This window comes from Schistocerca piceifrons, chromosome 1 (genome assembly GCF_021461385.2).
Source record: "Schistocerca piceifrons isolate TAMUIC-IGC-003096 chromosome 1, iqSchPice1.1, whole genome shotgun sequence".
Classification (NCBI taxonomy): Eukaryota; Metazoa; Arthropoda; class Insecta; order Orthoptera; family Acrididae; genus Schistocerca; species Schistocerca piceifrons.
In genome coordinates this window covers 163,599,175-163,619,505 of record NC_060138.1, presented here as the reverse complement: position 1 = coordinate 163,619,505, position 20,331 = coordinate 163,599,175, and the positions used below count along the sequence as shown (strand labels likewise).

At 44.0% G+C, this 20,331-nt stretch overlaps 1 protein-coding gene across 1 annotated transcript in view; it reads right to left on the bottom strand.

The window, feature by feature from the left end:
* Nucleotides 1–20,331, bottom strand: part of LOC124802990 (protein Tob1-like) — a 166,496-nt gene that overhangs the window by 71,434 nt on the left and 74,731 nt on the right. Inside the window, exon 2 of the mRNA XM_047264095.1 lies at nt 15,802–15,869. The gene's annotated coding sequence lies outside the window, so the exon portion shown is untranslated. The remainder of the gene's footprint in view (nt 1–15,801; nt 15,870–20,331) is intronic.

The window sequence follows — 20,331 nt, the reverse complement described above, 5'->3', positions numbered from 1 at the left end:
CGGCCTCCCGCATGCCCACTATACGCCCTCGCTCAAAGTCCGTCAACTGCACATACGGTTCACGTCCACGCTGTCGCGGCATGCTACCAGTGTTAAAGACTGCAATGGAGCTCCGTATGCCACGGCAAACTGGCTGACACTGGCGGCGGCGGTGCACAAATGCTGCGCAGCTAGCGCCATTCGACGGCCAACACCGCGGTTCCTGGTGTGTCCGCTGTGCCGTGCGTGTGATCATTGCTTGTACAGCCCTCTCGCAGTGTCCGGAGCAAGTATGGTGGGTCTGACACACCGGTGTCAATGTGTTCTTTTTTCCATTTCCAGGAGTGTACATTTTAAGACAAAATTTAGCTACATGAAATATTGCTCCCAGTAAAAGTTAACATAAGCAGTGACAAAACTTAGTTCTCTTAAGAGTTTCTGCTGGCAACAAATTTTAAGGAGGCAATGTAGCGGTTTATATCAATTTAGCTCAAACGCGTAGCTACTGATTGAATCACGACACAGACACTTTAACAATTTTGGCAACAAATAAATAGCGTGAATTTGTACTCACAGTAACCAACTAATCAACAGCCTTGCCACTGAATAGATAGTAGGCCATTTGGAACGAATTAGCAGCACCCAGCAACTAGGGGAGGTAATACCAACAGTCTTTAAATGTCTTGCTCCCCATTAAATAAACAACCTTACAGTAATTAAATTTATAACAAATCAAACACCCTACGCTCCACTCAAACTCTTCAGTGGAAGCCAAGCCAAAATGAAGATTCCATTAACTGACTAGCACTGAAGTCACACTAAAGCTCATCTTTGTGTTCCCAGACATACATGGGGCAAATTTATACAAAACAAGATTTTGAAGGGAGCACGTAAGTAAAACCGGTAGTGGAGCTAACTCGTGCCACTGAAAATTAAGGTACTAGACCGGGGCACAAGGTGGTACACAATGAGTTTGCCTTAGTGCTATATTGCGCTCCAAAATATTAATTCAAATGGCCAATTCAAAATTAAGTACACATAAACCAACATTAATTAACGAGGAGTGACACCAGGTCGCTCGAAGGGATGACAACACTTAATTGAAAAGACGAATGCCGGAGGCGGCAGTAACATCAAACACCTTCTCCGAATTTTAACCGGGAGTCACTTCCCGCTATACAAGTAAACGTTTAACCAAGCACAGGGAAGGAACCCCAAAGAGAAAATTCAAATAAAACCCGCAAAAGATTATAAAGGACAGGGAACCCCAAATATTTAAATTTAAAATAATTAGCTCTCCCCAAAGGCAGTGTAAACGTTAAGGCCACACTTAAGAGGTCACCAAAATTGGTTACAAAAAGTCGTATACATTTGCTCCATTTCTTTAAAAGAAACACAAGGCTGCTTGACTTCTGCTGGACGTCCGGCATGGCTCGTGTAGGATACACCAGGCAGCAACCCAAGCTAGGCGGTCGCAAGGCACGGCGAGCAAAATCAGGAGAGCAGACAGGCAGGCAGCCAACACATATCCTCCATCCTGAACCGGCAGACCGCGTACAACCAACTCCACATATACGTGGTTGCTTCCCACCTCGTACCTCGCGGCATCTCAGCAGCAAACGTCAACTGCCACTCGCCCCGCGAATGCGGAAAACAACAAGGTAAGCAAAGATAAGAAACATCGAAGGATCGATAATGGACATCAAAGAGACTGGCGCGCCAGTTACGAGCGTCACGGCTCAGTGGGGATCAGTGTTCGTACTGTGTTAACCGCTAAATTGAGGAGGCGACAGCAGTCGGTTACCCAGTGGCTTCTACCAGGTTGCTCTAGCTGAAGAGCTGTCAGTTCCGGTGGCACCGCATGGCTTTCCTGGGGAAACGAAAGGCGGCAGCGGCTGTCAGAGCTGTGGGCCCCCGTTCGCACGGCCGCTTCTCCACGTCCTTGGCCGCCTGGTCGCATCCTACTGATGGACACACAAGCCACCTGCCGTGACGGCCCCGCACGCAACACGCAGTCTGCAGCGCAGTTACGTCCCGACTGTACGTCAACACAGCTCTTTCTGTTTACATTATTCCATCTTATCTATTCTGTTATTTTTATTTATTTGCCGGTATTGAATTTTGACCTGCTGCCCGTGTACTGTTTTCTTCCTTTATTAGTATTTCATCAACCTTCACCCCATATGGGTTGTCAGCAGTACAGGGCTATTACAAATGATTGAAGCGATTTCATAAATTCACTGTAGCTCCATTCATTGACATGTGGTCACGACACACTACAGATACGTAGAAAAACTCATAAAGTTTTGTTCGGCTGAAGCCGCACTTCAGGTTTCTGCCGCCAGAGCGCTCGAGAGCGCAGTGAGACAAAATGGCGACAGGAGCCGAGGAAGTGTATGTCGTGCTTGAAATGCACTCACATCAGTCAGTCATAACAGTGCAACGACACTTCAGGACGAAGTTCAACAAAGATCCACCAACTGCCAAGTCCATTCGGCGATGGTACGCGCAGTTTAAAGCTTCTGGATGCCTCTGTAAGGGGAAATCAACGGGTCGGCCTGCAGTGAGCGAAGAAACGGTTGAACGCGTGCGGGCAAGTTTCACGCGTGGCCCGCGGAAATTGGCTCATGCCACAACTGGAGAAAGACAGCACCAACTTCATCTTTCAACAGGATGGTGCTCCACCGCACTTACATCATGATGTTGGCATTTCTTATACAGGATATTGGAAAACCGATGGATCGGTCGTGGTGGAGATCATGATCAGCAATTCATGTCATGGCCTCCACGCTCTCCCGACTTAATCCCATGCGATTTCTTTCTGTGGGGTTATGTGAAAGATTCAGTGTTTAAACCTCCTCTACCAAGAAACGTGCCAGAACTGCGAGCTCGCATCAACGATGCTTTCGAACTCATTGATGGGGACATGCTGCGCCGAGTGTGGGAGGAACTTGATTATCGGCTTGATGTCTGCCGAATCACTAAAGGGGCACATATCGAACATTTGTGAATGCCTAAAAAAACTTTTTGAGTTTTTGTATGTGTGTGCAAAGCATTGTGAAAATATCTCAAATAATAAAGTTATTGTAGAGCTGTGAAATCGCTTCAATCATTTCTAATAACCCTGTACAGTCAACTCGCTCTTCAGCCAAACGACAACTAACTCTAAATGAGATCAAAAAAATAATGAACAGAAAGGCGAGATATTTAGAGTGAACTGAAAAAAAACTTTAAAGGTGGGAATGAAACGGAAATTTTTCTGTGTAACAAACATGAGTTCCTTCGCTTTTAATTAAAATAAAATTTGTAATTGCTGTGTCGATCGAACAAGGTTCAAATGGCTCTGAGCACTATGGGACTTAACTGCTGAGCTCATCACTCCCCTAGAACTTACAAGGGAACCTCCCCATCGAACCCCCCTCAGATCTAGTTATAAGTTGGCACAGTGGATAGGCCTTGAAAAACTGAACACAGATCAATCAAGAAAACAGGAAGACGTTGTGTGGAACTATGAAAAAATAAGCAAAATATACAAACTGAGTAGTCTATGTGCACAATAGGCAACGTCAAGGAGAGTGTGAGATCAGGAGCGCCGTGGTCCCGTGGTTAGCGTGAGCAGCTGTTGAACGAGAGGTCCTTGGTTCAAGTCCTCCCTCGAGTGAAAAGTTAAATTTCTTTATTTTCGCAGTTATGATCTGTCCGTTCGTTCATTGACGTCTCTGTTCACTGTAATAAGTTAAGTATCTGTGTTTTGCGACCGCACCGCAAAACCGTGCGATTAGTAGACGAAAGGACGTGCCTCTCCAATGGGAACCGCAAACATTTGATCGCAAGGTCATAGGTAAACGGATTCCTCCACAGGAAAACACGTCTGATATATTCTATACGACACTGGTGACGGCATGTGCGTCACATGACAGGAATATGTTGTCGACCAACCTAACTTGTACACTTGGCGAATTGGTTAAAAGATTCTTCTACCTTGCCCGATTTAGGTTTTCTTGTGGATGTGATAATCACTTCCAAAAAAGTGATGAAAACATAAGATTTTGTCACATAAACTGCAACAAATGAATGCAACAGTTTCACAGTCACTGTTTTCCCTGTGCTCTGCCAAAACATACGTTTTTAACGTTTTCAATTTTTTCCGTGTGTAGACCGTCAAATCCTGCATATGTCCAAGCAAATCTGAACATGTCCTGGAATTTTGGAGAGCGAAGTTGATTGTGTGTGTGTGCCCGAACTTCGATAATTGTCTGAAAACAAAAAATTAAAATTTTCACTCGAGGGAAGATTCGAACCAAGCACCTCTAGCACCACAGCTGCTCACGCTAACCACAAGACCACGGCGCTACTGAGCCAGTGCTCTCCATAATGTTGCATATCTTAAACATGGACTACACAGTTTGTATATTTTGCTTATTTTTTTCATGGTTCCACACAACTTCTTCCTGTTTTCTCGATTGATCTGTGTTCAGTTTTTCAAGGCCTATCCACTGTGCCAACTTATAACTAAATCTGAGGGGGGTGCGATGGGGAGGTTCCCTTGTTAGAACTACTTAAACCTAGCTAACCTAAGGACATCACACACATCCATGCCCGAGGCAGGATTCGAACCTGCGACCGGAGCGGTCGCGCGGCTCCGGACTGTAGCGCCTAGAACCACTCGGTCACAAGGACCGGCGATCGAACAAGGCACAGTCAGGGAAAAAGCACCACAGGCGCAAAGGTGCGAGCTGGTGCCGGTGCCATAGAGACTCACCACTTGGGTCACGTGTGGCGCTAAGGATGAAATCGACCTCGCCTCGGTCAATTGCCGGCCGAGTACAATCCGCCAATGACCAGACGACAACGGGCAGAAGTCTACTCGGAAGATAGAAGGGCAGCTCTCACTCACTTGGTTACAAATCATCGTCCAGGGCTGACTCAGACAGGGAACGTCGTTTAGTGAACTCTTAGACGTGAACAGACAGTAGCTGTAAACTGCATTTGCTATGTACTGAGAAGTTTACCTACGATTATTTGCTCTCAGCCATTGAGGGTCTGTTCTGTGTTACTTTACGTGCAGAGTTGTAGACTTAATCGTTCAACAAGTCGCAAAGATAAGTAAACCTTTTTAACTCATTTGTGTGACTTTGTTACTAATTTGTTGGAGTGTTTTAGAACCTTCGTTCTCCTATCCTGTTACCTGACCCTGGTGCACAGCTGTGTAATAGTGGCAGGAAAAAATTGTCTTAGCGGTGTACTGCACTAGAAGCCGTTTCACAAACTCACAGCTGTGTAATAGTTGCAGGAAAAAATTGTCTTAGCGGTGTATTGCACTAGAAGCCGTTTCACGAACTCACAAACACGGTCTACTGTAACAGTGGTAACCCGGCCTCCACACCTGTAGCGACGAGGCCTTTACAAAAATTGGCGACGAGGGTTTACAAAAGTAATAAAAGGTATAAAGAAAAACGCAATAAACGTACATTTGACAAATTATGATGCATAATGCTGATGTTAGAAAGACGCACCTCGCTGGCACTAAAACTGGAAGGACCCGCCTTGGGGACGGTATATTATTCTTAAAGGGATAAAGGTTGGTCTTCGAGGCAGGTAGAAGAAAGAAGGTTGAACATGGATGGACAGGTGTGGATGCAAAGATGGGGTAGGAGTGGCTGTTGGGATACAAGACGGGATGGACTAGAAGGTGTACCAGTGAGGACAAAATTTTATGAGGAAAAGGGGCTAGGAAAGAAGGGTAGAAGGACGAAAAAAGGCAATAGGAAAAATATAGCGAAGGGAGGGACAGGGAACCCTGACCAAATGGAACAGCTGGGGTGGGTTTAAAGTTGGTAGGATGGGTAAATGTCTGGATTGAGTTCATGAGCTGGGAGGGGGAGACTGTTGAAGTTTCTTTGACAGAGTATGTGGAGGGTGTGTAGGTACAGGGCTGGTGGGATATATTGGTAGAGGGGCGGCAGCATACTAGAGTTGGAAAGTAGAAGGGAAACTATAGGATATTAGAGTCGAGGCTGTGGATGGTGTAAGTTGTTTGGAGGTGCTCAGTACGAGTGAGGAGAGGTGGGAATTTGATGATTTGGTAAAGGATCCGTGTGGAGGAAGACAATCGGATGCGGTGCGGAAAGTGAGGCAGAGTGGTGGTGGTAAGTTCCTATGGGAACAAACTGCTGAGGTCATCGGTCCCTAAGCTTACGCACTACTTAATCTTACTTAAACTATATTACGCTAAGGACAACACACACGCCCATGCCAAAGGGAGGACTCGAACCTCCGACGGGGGCAGCCGCACGAACCATGGCAAGGCGCCCGAGACCGCACAGCTATCCCACGAGGCTGGCGAGGCCCAGTGCATGGCATTCAAGGATCTGGAGGGAATAATAGAACTTGGGAGGTAAGACCTGTGTGCTATAGCAAGACATGTTACACACACTAGTACAAAATTTTAACTATTTTACATGTACTGGGCTCAACAAAATGAAGACCGTATCCAGCTACCTTGCTCGATCTACTATTCCTCCTCACGGTAACAGCCATTGCAGCCGTGATCGCTAACGGACGCCTTTCTTGATGGCGCTTGCCTCGGAGGTAGTCTGTTCGAATTCTGGTCATAGAATAAATTTGCCAGCGTTTGGCCAGCAAGTTGAGGTGAGCTGGTAGCGTGAAGTTCCTGATCTTCAAGCCTTGTTGCAATGTCCTGGATTAAATTCCAAGTCCCCCCACAGAGCAACTTGGACCGAGTAACGCTGTTGACTGTGACTCGTGTTTACGTACACCTTGAAACTGCACATTCTGCATTCACGGAATCTGGACTAATTCTCTATCTCCAAGTCAAAATGTGCATTTTACAAACGTGTAAAAAACTTGTAGATACATTAAATTTAACGCCCATTGACATTTAAGTCGTTATTGGTGGATCACAAGCTATGATTGGTCGTAAATGAGGAAAGGTAATTGGCTTTTCCCTATGAAAAGGAACAATTCTGGTAATTTCTAGACATGATTTTATGCCGAACGAGATGACGCAGGGGCAAAGCACTGAAATATTTGGGACGATGGTAGTTCAATTCCTTGTCTGCCCATGTAGACTTCTTGTGCTTTCTCTAAATCGCTTAGGGAAAATACTGGAATTTTTCATTTGAGACGGGCATGGCCGCTCTGTTGTTCCATTCCGAGCTCGTGTTCCATCTCTAGCCAATGAGTTGTTAAAGCCTGATCTTTCTTCCTTTCTTGTCAAGTGGTTTAGGGGAAGCATGGATGTCAACTTATACTATATGGATAAAATAAAACTGGCCCAGACAATATTTCATGCACCTCAAGAGAGGCAACCCAACTTAAGTCTTCTGCATCTGCGGTGCATGATGTAAGCTGGGTTGCCTATCTTAAACTGTATGAAATGTAAGGGGCGGTCAAAAACGATTCGTTTGGTGGCAGACGTATATGCAACGTAGCACGACTCCGATGCGGGTGTATAAGGCACTGACATGTAAGCAAGGGATTAGTGTGGCCTTGGTGTCTTTACGAGATTCGTGCGATAATTGCGGGAACGTGAACAATGGCGACGTTATTACCAGACGCGTCGAAATATGGCTGCCGAAGGACAGACACCGATACACGTCCATCAGAGGATGAAAATGTGTATGTGGCAGCACGTCCGTTGAAAACTACCGAGCTGCTACTTCAGGTAACGCACGTCTCCGTAACTCAAATATCGTCAAGCAGATGTTACGTCAACACAAGTGAGAGACGTTCGAGCATTCGACTTCATCTCTTCCCATACGATTATCACGCCTTCTGTCACTTAAAAAACGCCTTGTAGGGCCAACAATTCCTGTCGGACGAGGTCTTGCAGCAGGCATTTACGGACTTCTTCATGCAGCAGGACAGGGTGCTTCACCAAACTTGTATTTTCAACCTAGTTTCTCGGTGGGATGACTGCCTCACTGCCTGATTGGCATACAGATTCTGGACTGCACGGTTTTCGACCGGAAACTTTTTGATTGCCTTTTATATTTTCCGGTCTAGTTCATTTTGAACCCCCCCCCCTCCCCTCCCTGCAGGAAATAACGAAATATATGTCACTGGAGGCAGTCTTTGAATGTATGGCAGTAAATATGTAGCTTCACGGAAGATAACTATAGAATACTCAAAACATTTATACTCTACAATACAGTTAATCGTTGAAATAGCCAAGCTATGGCTATATTCATTTAAACATTTTTTATTTCCGCTTGTAGTAACCACACCTTCATTTGAACTCTGTGGTTCTAAGGAAATTCATAGTATACATAGACGGAAAGTTCTCTCTCAGAATCAGCTTGTGGAAAATGTGCTGTTGTGCGCGCTCAACGTAGATAACATGTTATTTGTTTTCGGACTTCCCGGTGTCCACTCCAGGGCACCTGAAGTGTTTACGACATCGCCCGCACGGCAGTCATCAGAGACGGAGCGTTGCCCAACGCGGCAGGCGTTAAAGCTGACGAATTAACAAACACGGGCTAAGGAAGGTCGGGGTTCAGTGCCCTCGGCTAGTTAGCTCGCCAGAAGGACACTGGACTTCCTACGGCGCTGTTGTGTGCTGACTAAACACGTAACTTGCTTCCGTGCTTACTCGTGCTACATTTGTATGCATATACACGAAAAGCCAAAGCCCTCTTTCCACTGGACGGATGAAACCATATAGCTGCTCTGTATTTACTGACTTGTTGCTTTCGCAGTTTATGAGTGTATTGCGTGTTTTGTGAAATGGTTGCGGTCCTCTGGTAGACTGAGGCAGCTGAAGAAACAGCTACGTCTCCCGACCGCCAGGGGTATACAGTTGGCAATATTGCTGCTGCTATTTACTGTTTTGACTTTTGAAGTTTGTAGTTCAAAGATTAAACTTGGATCTTCAGCGAAATCTCTGTTTCAAAATCATTTGAACCACATCGGAGGACGAGATTAATATAAATTCTTTTACAGAATAGGAATAATTGTCAAGGAGAACTTTTTCATTTAGTTTTCAAATTTTACTTTACTGTCGGTCAGGCATTTTGTATCACTGGTTAAGTGATCCAAATTTCAGTTGCGGGCATCGTGCAGCTCATTCTTGTGGTAAAGACACCCTTATGGTGGAGCAATGAATGTTCTTTTTTGCTTCTGGAATTGAAATTATCCATATAATTGATCCTCTTGAACCGCAATGGATTGTTGACAACAAACTTCATGAGGGAATAAATATGCTGGAAAGCAGTAGTCAGATTGCCCACCTTCTTAAAGAGATATCTACAAGATGATCGTGGGTAAGCACCACGTACTATTCTTACAGCACTTCTTTGAGCAATGAAAACGTCTTTCTTAAAGATGAGTTACCCCAGAACATTAATCCATGTCATGTTGTTGAACGAAAATATCCAAAATATGTCAACTTTCTGATTTTCCTCTCTCCAAGATTTGCAATGATTCTACGTGCAAATGTGGTTAAAAATTGGTTCAAATGGCTCCGAGCACTATGGGACTTAACTGCTGAGGTCATCAGTCCCCTAAATGTGGTTAAACTAAGTTATTTTGAAGTTCCAAAAGTGTTTTTTCCAATTTAAATTCTCATCAATATGGACACCTAAGAATCTTGAAGTTTCGATGCTTTTCATTATTTCCTCATCATGTGTTACCCTTATTACTAGTGAAGTACTTCTAGACATACAGAACTGAATATTTTGTATTTTTTTAAATTGAGAGAGATCATTTGTAGAAAACCAGACAATGATACATTTAAGAATATTGTTTACCATTTCTATTGTTGTTGTGTGTATGCTTCATCCGCAAAAAGAAGTCATTCTCCTTGGTGGGTACTAAAGCGCCAAAGAAACTGGTATAGGCATGCGTATTCAAATACAGAGATATGTAAACAGACAGAATAAGGAGCTGCGGTCGGCAACACCTATATCAGACAAGAAGTATCTGGCGCAGTTGTTAGATCTGTTACTGCTGCTACAATGGCAGGTTATCATGCTTTAAGTGAGTTTGAACTTGGCGTTATAGCGCGAGCGATGCGACACAGCATCTCCGAGGCAGCGATGAAGCGGGGATTTTCCCGTACAACCATTTCACGATTGTACCGTGAATATCAGGAATTTGGTAAAACGTCAAATCTTCAACATTGCTGCTGCCGGTAAAAACATCCTGCAAAAACGGGACCAACGACGACTGAAGAAAATCGTTCAAAGTGGCAGAAGTGCAACCCTTCCGTAAACTGCTGCAGATTTCAATGCTCGACCATCAACATGTGGCGGCGTGCGAACCATTGAACGAAATATCATCGACATGGACTTTCGGAGCCGAAGGCCCACTCGTGTGATGACTGCACGACACAAAGCTTTACTACTCTCTTGGCCCCGTCAACACCGACATTGAACTGTTCGTGACTGGTAACATATTGCTCGGTCGGACGCGTCTTGTTTCAAATTGTATCGAGCGGATGGACGTTTACGGTTATGGAGACGTTCTAATGAATCCATGGACCCTGCATTTCAGCAGGGGTCTGTTCAAGCTGTTGGAGGCTCTGTAATGGTGTGGGGCGTGTGCAGTTGGAGTGATATGGGACCCCTGATACGTCTAGATACGACTCTGACAGGTGACGTACTATGCATGCTGTCTGATCACCTGCATCCATTCATGTCCATTGTGCATTCCGACGGACTTGGGCCATTCCAGCAGAACAATGCGACACACCCCCCACGTCCAGATTTGTTACAGAGTGTCTCCAGGAAAACTCTTCTGAATTTAAACACTTCCGCTGGCCACACACATTATTGAGCATATCTGCAATGCCTTTCATCGCGCTGTTCAGAAGAGATCCCCACTCCCTCCTACTGTCATGGATTTATAGACAGCCCCGCAGGATTCATGATGTTAATTCCCTTCAACACTACTTCAGAGTCCATACCACGTCATGTTGCGGCACTTCGGCGCGCTCGTGGGGGCCCTATACGATATTAGGCAGGTGTACCATTTCTTTAGCTCTTCAGTGTATATTACATGGAAGATCTATTACATAGATAAGGGACAGTAGCTGACCTAACACTGACCCTTGAGGAATGCCATACATGATATCTCCCTAGTCGGAATTACGTCCCCGGGCTAATTACTAATTACAATTGTCTGCATTCTTTTGGTTAGATATGACGTTGTCCATTGGTTGGCTATACCATCAATTGCATACAACCTCAGTTTATCTAGAACATTGTGATACAGTCAGATGCCTTAGATAGGCTGCAGAAAATACCAGCCGGTGCTATTTTATTATTTAATTCCTAAAAGTGTGGTGAGTGTACGTGTAAGTAATATTTTCAGTTGAGAAACTGTTCTGCCGGCCGAGGTGGCCGAGCGGTTCTAGGCGCTACAGGCGCTACGGTCGCAGGTTCGAATCCTGCCTCGGGCATGGGTGTGTGTGATGTCCTTAGGTTAATTAGGTTTAAGTAGTTCTAAGTTCTAGGGGACTGATGACCTCAGAAGTTAAGTCCCATAGTGCTCAGAGCCATTTTGAAACTGTTCTGAAATACAAAACGCGATTTACTAAGGATTTTATTGTTTCTGAGGTGCGATCCGCGGATATCCTCTTTGCAGAACACGGTTAATAGGGACAGAGCAATGAGTAAGCAGCACACGTTGGTGGACGTGAGGGCCAAACAGTGGAGAGCGGCCATCAGAAGTGGCAGACAGGGGGGCAGCAGCGGATCTGCCGAGGAACAGTCTAGACGCGGCTATCAGATGTCGCTGCCGGCCGGTCGAGCTTTCCTGTTTTCTCACCGCGGCCGCCGCTTTCCGCGGCTTTTCCTGGCAGCCTGCCCGCGACTTTGCCTTCACCTTGTCGCCGAACGTACTGCGAAATTCTTCTAGGTTCCTCTCCCGCGTCGGCTCGTGGCTGTAATGGTGTGGTAACACTTCACCGCGTGCAAAATTACTTCCCGACTCTGAGTTCGGTCGTGACAATAACTCACAAAAAGCGTGACGTCGAGAGAAAAGTGTTTGTACGGATGGTGTGGGAAACTGAACAATGGGATGTATTTTCCCACAAATGTGGCTCCATATTTATGAAGGGCAGTCAAATGAAAACCCAACACGTGCCACAACGGGACCATGGAATGATTACATTCAAAAGTAATCACCAAGCTTGTTATGACAATAATCCCATTCGGAAACGAGACGAACAATTCCTGCTTCGTAGAAGGCGCTCAGTCGCTGGCGAATCCACAACCATAGCCATTCTTGCACTTCCTCGTCCGGCTCAAACCTACTTCCACGTGTGATTTTCTTCAGGTCGCCAAAGAATTGAAAATCACAGGTGAAAGATTCGGGCTGTACGAAGGATGTTGCAGAGTCCCCAACCAAATTGCTGAAGTGTTGCTATCTGACTGGCTGCGTGGGGGGCGGGCTTTATAGCGCAACAGGACGATTCCACCCGACAGCATTTTCAACAAAAAAAAAAGAAAAAGTTTCAAAGTGGCTCTGAGCACTATGGGACTTAACATCTGAGGTCATCAGTCCCCTAGAACTTAGGACTACTTAAATTTAGCTAACCTAAGGACATCACACACATCCATGCCCAAGGCAGGATTCGAATCTGTGGCCGTAGCGGTCGCGCGGTTCCAGACTGAAGCGCCTAGAACCGCTCGGTCACATTGGCCGGCACCAGCATTTTGAACAGCCAGGGAACAAACTTTTAAGCCAACAGTGGAAACATTCCACATCTCCCCCGCCAGAGAAGCTCCGGTAAGGTCATATCATGTTCTCGTTCGACTGCAGGGGCTTTCTCCTCATCGAGTTCCTCGAGCGTGGAACAACAGTCGGTGTGCAGCGCTATGGAGACACTTTGCAGAAACTGCGACGTGTCTTAAAGCGAAAACGCCCAGGAATGCTGTTGGACGGAATCATACCGTTTCACGATAGCGCCCGCCCACACACTGCCAATCGCACGAAGGATACGTGCGAGTGTTGAGAAACACTGCAACATGCTCCATACAGCCCCAATACTTTACCGTGTGGTTTTCACTTTTTTTTTCCACCTGAAGAAGGACATGCGTGTATGTTGGTTTCAGTCGGAAGGGATGCGGTTGTGGATCCGTCAGCGGCAGACCACGCTCTAGAAATAGGAACTGATAGACTCGTTTCCTTCTAGGATGAATGTCTTAACGCGTGTGGTGATTAATTTTAAATGGAACGATTCCATTGTCCTGTTGTGGCCGGAGCTCGGCTTTCATTTGTCTGCCCCTTTTACTCGACTCATTTCTGTTTGACTTTTTGTCTGATCCGACAACACAGAGAATAAAGTTACAATATAATGTATATGACATGGAATACCAACAGAATTAGTTAAATCATAACTGGTATAAAACACGTGCCACAGAAATAATAATATTAATACCAAACATTATTATATTCTAATGATATTAAAAGTTAAGTGGACAAGTTAAATGCGAAATGAAGAGTCATTAGAAAGGACAGATTGCCAAAGATATCCATAGGAAACCGTTAACTGCCGAATGGTAGGTTGCTGCGAAGGCATAGCAACAAGGAGTAGTTAACTTGTTACTACAAGGAGCAATAGCAGGGATAATTTGTAGTGGCAGTGGTTGTTTCCTGACTTCTGGAAACTGTGTACGTTAATTGTTTAATATTTTAGTCTGGAGAATAAATTGTTCCTGTCCTCAGTCAACTACGTTTACTGACATTTGCCTACTCTTTATTGCTTAAGAATGTCTAAGGCTTCATCTACGGGACTCGAGTTTGGTAATCGAGATTGTGTATTCGGTTATTATTATCCAGCATAATGTGGCGTGGTTATTAGAGGACTGGAAATTTCATCCAGCTGAGATTAAGTGCTTGAAGATGAAGCTTTAGATCGTCGGTATCGATATCGAACAGACAAAAACCGATGACAAGAGATGAATGAAAAAAAAAAATTCTCTGGAATAAAAGATAACAGGTAAGAGTGTTAGTTAGATGTTGTAGACATTTACAGATGAGAGGATTAGGACAAGGCAGGAAGACGTTCTGGGTGGTAGCAAATCAAGACTGGTGACCTACATGCAAGATAATACAGTATGGGGTGCTCGATGTGACGTCACTTATGTTACTTGAATACCACTTGTGATCAGTTTCAATTTGCGTCACCAGAGAGACAAACGCAGCAATCAGTGTATCAAAACCTATGGAGCAATATTACAAACAATTTTCGAGTTCTATAGCGCTGGAATACATATCTAAAAACTCTAAAAAATACGAGATGGTGACTAACAGTTAGAGAGACTGTGTTAGCAACCGCTTTAGTCTCAAAGTTTTCGATTTAATTCAGTTTTATCCATATTTTCAAGCTGTGAATGTGACTGTATTCAATACACAGGAAGTGTGAATGAAAACGCCTTCATTCATAACTTTTCGTGTGTTTTTTTATTTTTTATTTTATTTTTTTTTTTTAAAATTACAGGTTGCGCTTCGGGCTTTGCGGGTCCATTGTCAGGTACAAAGCGTCTAATACGTAAATTACTTTTGCTCTTCAGTGAGGTGAAATGCGTGTTCCTGTTATGAGAAAGATAGATGTTAGGTATTGTATTTCGTGCATCAAATGGGTGCGATAAGCGAGAAACAGTGGAAAAACAGTGAAAAATTTACCGAACAAACAAAGACGAGCATTTTTAACCTTTTGAGGTCAGCATACGTCGGTTTATTCAGTGCAAACCTATTCAAAAAACAATGTAACAACTGTATTCTCCGCTAATCGTAAGTCAGGACACTTATTAGACCACAGCATAAAATAAGGTAACCAAAATACAGCAGCAGTGGAGTGTTTAAAGTATCATGCCCCAGATGTCCTAACTAATATGTAGGTATACAGGCAGAAATTTCTAAACCCGTTTCCAAGAACACGTGAATGCTTTTCAGACTCAAACACTTTGAAAAATCAGTTATTGCCTAGCATATGCTAAAAACCAAATATATTATTAACAGGATAGAAAATAATTTGGTGATGCTACACAATGAAGCCAATATTAAGACCCTAAATCTACTAGAGCAACTCGAAATATACCATCACAAAATCAAAAAGCTTGAATCTATGTCAAATGAACAGAAATATTTTATTAGCCATAGTTATTTTAGTAATTTAAAAGTCTTATTTTAAATTTAGTCCTTCCATAGGTCAACTTCTTAATATTCAGACCTCTGACCGTGTCTGTGACACTAAGTGATAAACTTCGTCTTCGATCATAACATGTTGAAGTACAGTACAAGTGCGAACTATTTTTTTTTTTAAAAAAAAGAAAAAAAAGAAAACTGAAATGTGTAAACAAATGTGCGCCTTGAATGACGTGATATACGACAATAGAACGAATGAACCAACGTCTACGGATCTCACAAGGTTAAAAATGTTCGTCCTTGTTTGTACGGTAAATTTTTCACTGTTTTCCCACTGTTCCTTGTTTTTTTTCCGCATTTGATTCACGAAATACAAAACATAGTATTTAACTTTCTCAAAACAGAAACATGCATTTCAGCTTACTCAAGAGTAAAAGTAAATTTCGTGTTAACGATTTGTATCTGAAGACTGACCCATAGGATTCGAAATGCATCGTGTGAGTTAATAAAACACGAAAAAATTGTGGGGGTCGGCGTTTTTATTCATACACCGTGTTACGATTCAATGTCTTTATTACTTGAAAGACATCTTAGATTTTAGTTCCCTGTACGTAAGGAAATGATATCGTCTAGACCATTTGTTGTTAGTCATTAGTGAGGCGATTTTCTTTGAAAGTTAGCTACGAGGTAGAGTGGGAAGCAGCTTACCTTGGAGGTGCGTTGCCCTAGCTCAGCATGACGAGCTGTTGCCTTTCTCGATGGAATTCTGCGGTTTTCTGCGAACATACAGACAGAAGACATATCGTCAAAACACAATAAAGCCACTTGCTAGGTCTAAACACGCTCGGCGTCCGAGGCGTTATAACATTCCTGTGCGCAGCTGCGTAATCTCTGCGTCCTGTTACAAGACATAATATCCCAAAGAGAGCTACGTATGTCGCTTACGGCTGTGGACAGTAGCCAGAGGCTGCTGTCCACAGCGGTACGTAGCACGTTTACTCCCTTGAAAGTACAACTTGTGTCTGGCTGTTGTTTGTTGATCCCTGAGAGAACTGACTTGGATACAACTAATGATATATTATGATACACTTTGGAAGTTTAACGATTCGAACAGATACAAAGACCCCGATTATTTTTTAAATTCTTGTGCTGTTTGAAACTGTATCTGTGTTATATGTATTTTATCACTAAAAAAACATAACGTTAAATGGATATGTGCACCTCACCACCTCCTATAGTTTCAAATTCTCTCTCTCTGTCTGTCTGTCTGTCTCTCTCTCTCTCTCTCTCTGTCTCTCTCTCTCTCTCTCTCTCTCTCTGTCACACACACACACACACACACACACACACACACACACACACACATATATGCTTGTGCACACACAGACACACACTGAATTTTTTTTAAACGTGGCAGTTTGAATTCTAACGCAGTGCTTCGAATCAGGAGTCTACAAGCACGGGTTTTCTAATACATAAAATAGCCGTTTCATTACTTCTACAGTTATATCATCTTTGTCAGTTTTTACTCTGATGAAAGGTTCTTATAATTTATACATTTGTAAACGATATAAGTACATTCGAAGTGTACCGAACATATACCTTTTCCCTCAACAAAGCTACGTGACTATACAACTAAAAATAGATATAATATTTTCTTGCAAACGTTTGTCTATGATCATTCATTGAACTGTTGCAGTTGCTGGACACTCCGCCGATCGTTCTTGAAAGCTGTTTCCATAGGTTGTGGCGTTAGAATAATCATATATTGATTATAATGTCACTGACTTTCCATCTTCGCGATCTGAGATATTAAAAATGTCACGTACATTTAAGCAATGACTGTTGCTTGTAATTTTCGTGATGAGGTTACCTTGTAGACTGATAAATCATTACTCTCTCTCTCTCTCTCTTTGTTTTCTTTTCGGCGAGGGAGGGGTGGGGGCAGGTATTCAGTCTTGTGACTGGTTTCATTCTGATCGCCACTTTTTCATCTCCTACAATGTTTTCAAATCAGAATATCACCTACACCCAAAGTTCCCAATTATGTCTTGCGTATGTTCCAAACTCGTCTTCCCTTAGAATTTTTGGCCTCTAATTCTCCACCTAGTACCGTGGAAATTACTTTCTGATGTCTTAACCCCCATCCTGTCGCTTCTTCTGTTTAACGTTTTCCACATAATCCTTGCTTCGCCGATTCTGTGGTGGAGCATCTCATTTCGTATGTTTAAGAAATCAGGCTGGTGTGTATTTAGAAACTGAGAAATGCGTGGAGGCTAAGAAGAGTGAAATGGGCGAGAACGCGATAGGAGAGATGCAGCATCTCTGGACAGAAAGAAATGAGGTGATTGTAATGGGTTAGTGTTGTGTGACAATGAGAGGAGGAAACCGGTTGGTGGCACAAAGCCTACTCTTCTAGAATAACACGAAGGGGAAAGAGAGGCTTAACGTCCACGTCTGACAAACGGATCATCACCAACAGTGTCACATGCTCTCAATTCAGTACGCACTTGGAGAGGTTTCGAGTTTCGTACAGAACATGGGCACAAAATGTGGTGATCAGGAACTGAATGCCACAACCTCTTCTCCCTTTCCGCCCAAATACTAACGATGAAAATTTCTTCAACCAGTGGATTCCATAGCGGCTACTTCCAAGTCAAGCGCCATCGCACGTGCGCGCTTTAGCGATTTCTGCTAGGGATGCAGTCAAAACAGATACGCAGTGGACCCTTCGTAATAGCTCGGACGAAATGAACCTCAAATTACATCTGCTAGTACCTTGTCCAAGACAGCGATAGGAGAGTCCTACATTGCTCTCATCGTTCGTGACCCGAATATGAAACTAACTTCGACTCTGTCAACAGAAATTTCGAGGCGCACATGAACAGCCAACTTTATCTTCTGGCTCCATAAGCGTGCTGTCGAACATGCTGTCGAACGTTAACGTTGAGCGTGCCGAGTTCAACGTACTGCTGAACGCTCAGGAACGATGCGACTTGTGCATACGGTACGTGGGCCCCAACGTGGTATAAGCGATCGCAACGCACTCCAGCGGCAGTTGAGGGATGTTTCTAGTTCGTAAATTACACTGTTTACTCAACGAGCGCGCGCGTAAAATTCCCACGTTAGCTCTATTAAAACGCACATTTCCTACATCGACCATGAAAAAGAACTTATAAAAGTTCCATTACAAACAGTGCAGTACAAATTTGGAATACTTCTCCGCATAAGGTAAACATTATTTCGTCATTCCCACATTTTAGTAAAAACCCAAGGTCAGTCTTACTTGATCACTGTTCCTACCCAGTAGCAGAATCTTTGCAACATGTGAATTACGAAGCGTAAAATAAAAAGGAGCAAAATATCTTTATACAAGTAGCGCAAGCTGTCCTGTAATTAAGCCAATCGAACAAAGTCACACCTCAAACAAAGGTGAACTTATATTTACATAACATCAAATATTATAGCATATACTTATATTAAACTAATAATAAAGTATCAGAACTAAATAAAAACGCGAATGTTAGGAAAAATAATTTGCGAGTGTTAGCACGCGAACCACCGCCCCAACAAAGACTAATTATCGGCCAGAGACTCTACTCATTACGCTAGACCAACAACAGACAGTTACACTTTAAAAACATTGTTTTACGCCTCGCTAAAAACGTTAAACGTAGATAGTTATGTTATTAATTGAAATTTAATTATAACGAATTGTACGAAGAACCATGCGTTTTGGGTGGATCTTCAGTGTGTCGCTGCCTTCAAATAGCCTACCCTCACAATACGCTCGTTACAATAATTCTTTTGCCATGAATATGATGTTTCTCATTAATTTATTGGAACGAATCACACAACTAATAACGGGTTTTCCAGTGATTCTCAGTTTGTTGGTGCTCAGAAACGGCATATATACATACAGGCTTGCAATGAATGCCAATATGGCGCCTCACAACTCTGTACTGAAGGGAGACGGCGTTCATGTGACGTAGGTCGCGTTGTGCCTTCCCATTGGTCAACGCTCAGACGCAAGCTCAGAATACCTGACATGCCAGATGTTGCTCTGCACGTTCGGAAAGACTCCCGAACGTGCTATTCGACGCTGTGACGCCAGAAACTCGGCACGCTCAACGTTCGGATGCACGGTCCGTGTGCCGACGACTTTACGGAACTCAAGCAGAAAAGGAGAGGGCGCGCCTAGTGCGTGGTGGAGCCGCCAATCAGCGTTTAACTGCGCGTCGACTGGCTGCAGCGAGGAAAACAGGCTGGTTGCTGGAAGACAGGCAGTCAGGGCCGTACGGTGGGGAAGTCCGCTGGAGTTCCTGGAAACGTGACGGCGGTCCAGCTCCAGGACGAAGGCATACATATTGAATTCCAAGAAACACCCTGAATGGAAACGATCAAAAGACACTCTCCTTGGATGGGAGCTTAAAATAATTTCTGAATACAAGGAAACAGCGGATGTTAATTGAATACACAATAAGGTGCCTCTTGATACACTAAACACTTCGGATCCCTTGGTTCCGAAAGCACCTACCACACGAGCGCCATAAATTTGCCAACTTTCGATTTCGATTGGCTCCGACATAATGCACTCACGACCACACGGAACAGTGTTCCGACCACGACTGACACTGCACCGGTGCCGTTCGTATTCAAATACAACAGCGATATCTGCAGGTTTGGCTGGCATCTGAATTTATTTTCAAGCCTACATTTCCGGCGGTCTTTCCATATACCTGCCCACCCTCTGTAGATTAACGCGTCCACGTGCTATATTATTCGATAAGACACCATAGCCATCCGCTGTGGCCGAGCGATTCTAGGCGCTTCAGTCCGGAACCGCGCTGCTGCTACAGTCGCTGGTTAGAATCCTGCCTCGGGCATGAATGTGTCTGATGTCCTAGGTTAGTTAGGTTTAAGTAGTTCTATGTGTAGCGGACTGATGACCTCAGATGTTAAGTCCCATAGTCCTTAGGGCCATTTGAACCATTTTTGAAGACACCACGAAGCGTGTCCGGATGACATTTGCGGAAGGCATGTTGATCAAGAAACGAATCTCACCATCTTTCCGTATCATGTCATACCGACTGAGACGCCGCAAAGGTTTAAATCCTCAACCAGCCATCCAGAATTATGCTTCCTGCCCTTACCGTTAATCGTCCAAGGCAAATTCCAGGCTATTTCCTGTGAAAATAATCCAGCCGAATGCCTTTCTCAGTCTTTCCCCAATCTGAA